This window comes from Apus apus, chromosome Z, assembly GCF_020740795.1.
Source record: "Apus apus isolate bApuApu2 chromosome Z, bApuApu2.pri.cur, whole genome shotgun sequence".
Classification (NCBI taxonomy): domain Eukaryota; kingdom Metazoa; phylum Chordata; class Aves; order Apodiformes; family Apodidae; genus Apus; species Apus apus.
In genome coordinates this window covers 25,615,984-25,624,101 of record NC_067312.1, presented here as the reverse complement: position 1 = coordinate 25,624,101, position 8,118 = coordinate 25,615,984, and the positions used below count along the sequence as shown (strand labels likewise).

Genomic DNA, 8,118 nt, shown 5'->3' with positions numbered 1-8,118 from the left:
TTCCTAAACACAATAAATCATCATCAATTTAAGCAGTGTTCTTGTTAACTGTCTTCTACATACATTGTATAGGAATAGTCTTCTAAAATCAGAAACAATCCTGTTTTAGTCAAGTCAGCTGTAAGCAGTTATCTACTGTTTTAATGATGGTTATGAATTATTGGCTTACTTTGCTGTTGCATTCTTATATCAACTTCACATCTTAATTAAGAAAAAAAATTGCATGGTATTGAACAGCTACTTGTTAAGTTTTAGTTGACCAGGTATCTAAAAAGGCACTTCTGCTAGGAGAAAAACAAAATGCTGTATGCTAAAAGAAAGGTTTTGCTTTATTTTATTTTAAGCTGATCTGTGGGCTTCATAGTAAATGAAGCTAAAATAATCTGAAGGGAAAGAACACATCTTGTACATATCGTAGTTTGAACCTCAGCTTTCCTTCTTCCCAGTTATTCAAGTAACAGCTCTAAAAAAAGTCAATCACTAATTTATTATTTATTGCCTTGCAAAGAAGGAACTTGAAAGGATTTGATTTGAGTTTGCATTTCATAAAGTTTAAATAAGACATCATTTGTCTTCTGTCAGAGGTAAGGTCTCCTGTGGTCAAGCACTGGCTGCATTAGTAGCGCAGCTTCCTCTTTTAAGAGTTCCACATCAAGAGCTGAAGTTTCGTCTCCTTTGGTGTCACCAATCCCAGTATCTCTTGATGCTACCTAGGAAAGCGAAAAAAGCAGTGCCATTAATACAGCATGTTTTGCAAAACAACTGAAAATAGGGTCTGACTAATCCCTATCAGGCAGTTGTGTGCCTTTATTGAGCTTTTCATCCCCTACCTTACATACTTCTTAGAAAGTTCTATGCAGGAATGAGTTACATGAAAGCCACCAAGCGTGTGCAAGCCTTATGTGCAATTGCAGTACTGCTTTCCCTCATGTCAGGAGGGTAACATGAGTTGCCACTGCACTATTACAATTTTGGAGGCTATAACCAGTAAGATACAGCATAAAGTTAACTGTCTTACCTTCTCAGTCCTCCAGCCATCCTGTTGTATTCTCCAACTAATTACACTTAATATTGATTCTTTAGGACAAAGCTGCTTTTCTATAGATCTAAATTAAAAGCTTTAGCAGTTTTATTATGTACATATCTAAGTATTGCTAGTTAATATTTACAATCTTAAAGCTGTTAAAAACAACACTACATTCATGAGTCTGTATAAACAAACTATAGTCTGTACTCCCAACAGTGAATATCAGAAAGCACCAACTTACCAGACATATTTCTGGAATTTAAAATAAACTTAGAAGAGTAGGTATGTTCATTATCTTCAGCTCTGAAAAACCCAGCTGGCAAGTAAAAAGGAGGAGTATGCATCATTTCATGAAAGCTGGGCCAAAACACCTAAGCCAACAGGGGCTCGGAACTACTGCATACCTACGTGTATACACATGAAACATTTTTACAAAACATACCACAGATGGAAATGGAGTTTCTGTTCTAGCAAGAACAGACCCTTTGCTGCTGCTAAGTATCTGACAGTGGCTTTCAGCCACCAGGCAACAAATCCACAGGAGCAGGAACCCGTGTCAAAAACGGCGGTTATGAACACGACGTGAACGTGCGCACCAACCTATTTTGTTCTGTATGGACTTTTACAAGCGCTGCACAGCTCTGTAATGACCGATTATGCAATTTTGTTTCATTTTTTTCCCTCATGAACGTTTTTAATCCGCGCCGCACCTCGGTCCCGTCATCCCTCCTCTGCTGCTGGACGTACCTGCGCAGCGGTTGCCGCGGCCCCGCCCGCGCTCACCTGGCGCGGCCCCGCCAGGGCTCACCTGGCGCGGAGCCACCCGCGCTCACCTGGCGCGGCCCCGCCAGGGCTCACCTGGCGCGGCCCCGCCCGCGCTCCGCCCTTCGTCCGCGACCGTCTCGCTGTTACTTCCGCACGGCAGAGAGGGCAGACGCTGCCTCGCGTTCCTCGATTAGGGCCGGGGGGAAACGGAGTGTCACGGCCTGCCCGTCCCGCTGGCGGGGCCCTTCCTGCGCCCACACCCGGGCTCGGGCAGCGGGCCCGGCAGCTCCTGCCGCCTCCTCCCCGCGCCGAGCCAGCCGCCCTCCTCAGCCGCCGCGGCAGAGCGCGGGGCTGCGCGGCCGGGCCGGCCAGGAGCGGCCCCCGCGTCCCTGCGCGCCCGCAGCCATCTTGTCTCGCCCGGGCGGCTCCGTGCGGGGCTCCCGGGGACCCGCCCGCCCCGCCCCGGGAGCCGCCCCGGGAGCCGCCCCGGCCGTGAGGTAACGCACCTGCTGTGCCCCGGGGCTGCGCCTGGCCAGGGCTCAGGTGTTCCCAAAGAGGCGAAAACCTGGGCTGCCCCCCCTTGCTGGCAGCTGATGGGGCAGCCTGCAGCTCAGGGGGAGCAGAATGGAGCCGTCGCAGGAGGACAGCGTGACCGGAGGCCAAACAGCCACCAAAAATACAAAGTTACCAGTTTAAAATTACACCTGCACGACGTTTTTGAACGTTCAGGATCAGAAATGGTTCTCAGAATGGATGAGCGGAGTCTGAGGAGCCAACCCGAGGTGCCGGGAGGAGCCCGCCCAGGCGGGGGCGCAGCAGCGAGCCCAGCCCGCGGGCGGGCCTGCAGGGCCCTGCGGGGCCCGCGTCCTGCAGAGAGCGGCGGAGTCTGCTGCTCCCCGCCCTCTTCCAATGCCCGACAGCCCCTGCTCCTCAGGCTCCCTGTGCTCTCCACCTTCCACCTAACCAAGGGCGATGGTGGACAGGCCTCGTCTTCGCAGTCCTACCTCTATCCTGGTTGCTACTGCAGACAGGACGCTTTTTTTTCTTTTAGAATTTTTTTTTTTTTTTTTTTAATGAAAGTGCTGATTAAAGAAAACTGGAACTTTTCACGCTGCTCACTGCTTTTATAATTTCAGACTTTTATCTTCTTTATCCAGCCTGTACCACCACCAAGCAGCAATGGTTTCTCAAGTGGCCAGTGATACTGAGTAAAGCTTACTGGAAATTGAAATTATAATTGCAGTTCCTTAACTTCCTTGGCAAATTCCTAATCTTTGTTTGATTTTCCATCGGCACAGTGGGAACAATACTACCTAGTTTTCACTGCCTCTTAAGAGAGAACTCGAAAACTGTCTAGACATGGTCCTGGGCAACCGGCCCCGGGTGGCCCTGCCTGAGCAGGGCTGTCGCGCGCTGACGCCGACACGGAGGCTACCGGCTGTCAGGATGCCTCCGCAACCTTCCCCCCTGGATTTGGAGGGGTTTTTAAATGAAACTATGTGCACACTCACGGCATTCACCTCTCACTGAGGAATGGCTGCTGCAGGGATGTATTTCGGAGCGGAGATTAGAATAGCACCCTCACCACGCCCACAAATTGTTACTGAGGCCAATGTTTAGTTTACAAATCAACTGCTTTATTAAGGGTTAACACAAACTGAGGGATGAGGTTTAGGAAAAAACGCAAAAAAATGGCAAATGGCTACCAGGGATACATCAGGGAAGTAATGCAGTAGGACTGTGCCCTTCAGGGAAGTAATGCAAAAGGTACTGTGCCCTCAAGATGTTCACTCCGAGAGAGGGTTGTGGGGCAGGCAGGCAGGGCAGCAGGCCCGGCAGAATCCTGGCACCAGGCTCCACAGCAGGGCAAGTCCGATGAGCAGCAGAGGGTGTCCCACACAAGAAGCATCCAAACAGGCCGCTCTCTCACCTGCTAAACCTGTCACCCTTTACACCCCAGTGACCCCCTGTCCCGTCAGTGTCATCACCGCAATGCATGAACATACTGATGTCCAGAGACAATTAGCATCCATGAGCCCCAAGCCGGGGCAGTAACTATTAGGAGCAATTCATAACCCATTGCCCATCCTTCCTGCCTTGTATCATACCTGTTGTTTTGCTTCCATGTGTCCTTGAGCAGCAGGCCTGGTTTTGGTCCGTTAGCTGGGTATAATAAGGCCTTTGCCGACTTAAAAAGCATTTTGTTTAGACTTCTGTGGGGAAGAAGAAGAACCATTTCCCACAAGGGGGCTGGGCAAGGTAATCTCCAGAGGTCCCTTCCAACATCAGCTTCTCCGCAATTCTGTGATTACCACAGAAAGTGTCGTGAAAAACTGATTGGTAGCTGGATACTACAGGGTTGGATGCCACAGACTTATCTAGGCAGGCAGAAAGAAGTCCTGAACTAACAACAGCAAGAAAACCAACAAAAAGCCCAAGAAGAGTGGAAAGTGAATGACAAGAAACAATCTGCTTGACAGCCTTCCTTTCATTAGCTATCCTTGAGATCAGGATTCATGACCAAGAAGAGGTTAAGCTGCAAGAAGAGCAGCAAGCATATGATGAGTCTGAATGGTAAATAACAATTAGGAGTTTTGGAAAGCACACAAGTGACTATTATTTGGCAAAAATACCAGCCTGTGGAGTGGAAAAGGTAGCATGGAACTCCATCAAACCTTGCCTGAAGCAGCTGGTGCCACCATGGCAGCAGGTGCCACAGGCCAGCAGCCTTCTCCAGCCTATAAAGTCCAGCGTTCCTCTGTGCAGCATAACAAAGAAACAATAAGTTAAAAAAAATATGGAATTCACAAGGGAGTGGCACAGTACGGGGCTATTTTCGCTTTTTGAAACATCATCACATGCTTTATAAGAGCAATTCTCCATTGCATTATGTTACGCAAAGTCCTGGTGTTCCCAAATTTTTGCTCCGTGGCAGGCTGGGGTAGGATTATCTCTTCATAGAGGATTGCCCAGTGTGATGTAGGTGCACTGAGCCTCCACAGAGGGAGTGGGAAGGAAAATACCACTGAGGTATTTCTGAGGTGTATTTTCTGTTTGGGGATTTTTCTGAGAGATTTTCTGATGCATTTCAACCAAGAGGTGGGGTTTTTTTGGTAGTAATTGCTGTGGGAGAGCAGAGCTTTTGTCTGGGTGGGTTGTTTAACCATGAGCAGTTCTTAAGCTTTCTACCAAGGACATCAGTATGATGTGGAAATGATAACCAGGAGGCACTAGAGATTATCTTCTTGGGTTTGTTCTGCTTGAATACAAGATAATCAGGTGGACAAGGCCTCCATCCAGCTCTCTAGAGCTTGTTTAAAGCACTTCATGAGAAGGAAAGTGTAGTTGGGATGTTCTTAAAAAGTATGAGGGCTTTGACACAGTAGTTCCTTTTTTTCCTTTTCTTTTTTTCTTGTTTTCTTTTTAGCATGCAAATGTTTAATTTTAGTCTTGGTTTTATATACAACAAAGTCTCAACCTGGAAACTGTTTACAGTACACACCTGGAGGAAAATCTTAAGTTCTTTAAAATAGCTTTATCTGCTACAGGATTTTAGTGACAAATTTTACAAGTATTTTTAAAAGTATGTCTCTTCTCTTGAATTTGCAATATTTGGCGTTTCTTATGGATTGAGATATTCTGTCTATGCTTTGACCTGGTAGAGAAATTTATGTGAAAGATGCCCATGAGTTCTAGCTGTGTCTGCTTTCCCACACAGCTGTACGTGTGGCACTGTGTAGAGACCACTGGGCTAACAGTTGAAATCTGCACCTTTCTTGCTCACATTCCCACTTACATTGAATTTTACCACAGCCAGAGTTGAATGAAAACTGAATGTGGTTTTAAGCTTGTAATCATTCTCACTTTGAGTAGCAGCTGCTTGTTCTTCAGACCTTCTGGCAAAAACAGGGTTAGCTGATTCTTCCAAAGCTCTATATTTGGAATTATACAAGGGATGGTGAAACATTGCAAAGATGTTTAAACAGCTATCTACAGAACACAACAGAAGCCTCACCTGTTTCCTCATTGTCCTGTGACCTGCATTAAGGAAAGTATTTCCTTTCCCCTAGACACTGCTGACACCTGGCTGTGGTAATACACCAATTTCCAATATTCACCATTAAAACTAATGAACCGTTGAAGCCTAGATAAATCACTTCAGTCATTAAAAATAAAGATTAAGAAGCCTTAACTGAGTGTAAGGCTCATTTTGAAAATGCTTAAGTGGATGCATTGTCACGAGACCTTTAAGATGAGATCTCAGTACACTTGAAGAGGCCACCTGTTACAGCTGGCAGGATTATTAATAACTGCTAGAACTGATCTAGGTAAGGAATGTGTTTTGGGGGCTTTTAACTAATTGTGGAGAACCGGCCTCCACAAAAAAAAAAAAAAGTCTCTCACTGAAATTGACTCTAATAGAGAGACGTAACAGAAGAAATCAAATAAAAATAAAGGAGAAACGGGGGCAATACTGCGGGGTAGGGACTGCAGCTGGGACCTCATCCTGAGCTGCAGGTAGGGCTGGGAGTGTGGCCTAAGCCTGCACAGCAAGGAATGCCCATTGCCTGCTGCTGCTGGTACAGAGGAGAGAGAAGGAAAGAAGACAGATGAGAGAGGAGAAGGCGAAACAAAGAAAGTTCACCCAACAGTCTAATTACTGTTCAGTCAGTATTCTTTATTCATGGAACCAGACGCACAGGGGATGCTCCTCCAAAATGTGTGTGCCTTACAGGGTAAGGTGAGAGATACATATACAGCTGATACTTAATTATGTGTAATATTTCTAATAAATGGTTTACATATTCATTAGTTTCCCAATAAATCATTTACATAAGTGCCTGCCCATTATCGCATGCGTGTTAAGTCCATTAGGGTCTCCTGGTGGTCATTTACTTCATCCCTGAGTCTTCCTCACAGGAACCTCTGGCCGAGTTCTGTCTCTTCTCCCATTTACCTCTGCTGACTCTGCAGTAGAATTGGTTACAGCAGGCATCCCTTCGCAGTTGAATGGCTTCTTTCTTCTTCAAGGACCCTTGTATTTCTTCCCTAAAACTACAGATAAGCTCACACAGAAGGCTTTTACAACTCACTAGCAGTGAGAGATTTACATCCTACAAGCAGTTAACTATTTGAAGTCAGAGTTTGGTTAATGCTCTGTTTCAAACCAAATAAAAGGAGCCGAGCTGAAAGCAGCTCTCGCTGAGACCACCAGAGGCCGTGACTTTGACATTAGACTCGGGTCCAGTGAGGAAAACAGTGTCACACTCCTCGCCTCTCCAGCACTCCTGAGATCATCGAGAAAGAAGACAAGGAAGAAAGCTCTTAAGGGTGACAGCAGTGAGTGGCCCTGCCACCCGTGCCCAAACTCCAAAAAGAGCGGTCCCCTGTGTCCCCAGGCACATGGCAGCTCGGCTGCCAGAGGCACCAGAAGGAGGAAGGCAGCAGCTGCTGCAGCCCCTGCTGTCCCTGCTGCTGGTGCCACCTGTGCTGGATCTGCCACCGCTGCCACAACTCGCCTCATCCCCCGGCTCCAGGAGGACGTGAGCACAACATCACCATCCAAACCTTTCACCTCTAATGCCTTCTCCGCCCGGTGTGTCATTGGCCTCTCACTGGCACTCAGTTTCGTCGACCAGTAACCACCCTATGATTGCTTTCTTTCATACACATATATTCCCTGGGGTATTTATGACATTTCTTTCCACTCTCCACTGTTCTATTTGATATTTTAGAAAAGGTTAAAACTTGCCTCTTTCTGTGTGTGTGCGCTCTTCCAAGAGGAGCTGATCAATCGGTTATGTATCTGATGGAAGCAAGCTGGTTCCCAGCCAGGGACAGACCCACTGAAATATTTGAGAAGGCTGTCCTGAATATATAGTTGGTGTTAGAAAATCCTGATAAACAAACAGGGTGATTGTGCCCTGAGATAAGGCAGCTTCAACCCAAACCAGGTTCGGACTGCAAGGCTAATGAGTCATGTCATTTTGTTCATCGTAGTTTTGTTTGTTTTGCTTTGGAAGAAAGAAGTTTTTGTTATGCAGACATGGGTATAGACTTGTGTGCCTGGCTTTGAAAGCTTAGAAGAGCAACCTAAAACTTCTGGAATGGAAGGGCAGGAGTCTCAACTGAGATGTCACCATGTCTTCAGTGAGAGCATGCTAATCTCAGTCAGCTAATGATCCGGCTAGAGATGCTCACAGGCCAGTGCTAGTAAACAGACAGTAGCATGAGTGTTGGTACAGAAGTGTACAGTGATACACACATGCGGTAGCTCTGCAAGCTGAAGGAGAAATTAAACTGTTTATGTTAGACATGGGAGGAAC

At 46.7% G+C, this 8,118-nt stretch overlaps 1 long non-coding RNA gene and 1 other non-coding gene across 2 annotated transcripts; both read right to left on the bottom strand.

The window, feature by feature from the left end:
- Positions 1-317: 317 nt before the first annotated feature.
- LOC127395324 (uncharacterized) lies at positions 318-1,879 on the bottom strand. Its single transcript, XR_007891775.1, has 2 exons — positions 1,269-1,879; positions 318-710 (listed from the first exon to the last, which is right to left on the bottom strand). It is a non-coding gene; the product is annotated as an uncharacterized LOC127395324 (long non-coding RNA).
- LOC127396112 (small nucleolar RNA SNORA47) lies at positions 906-1,033 on the bottom strand. The gene has a single exon (XR_007891911.1). It is a non-coding gene; the product is annotated as a small nucleolar RNA SNORA47 (small nucleolar RNA).
- Positions 1,880-8,118: the final 6,239 nt, after the last annotated feature.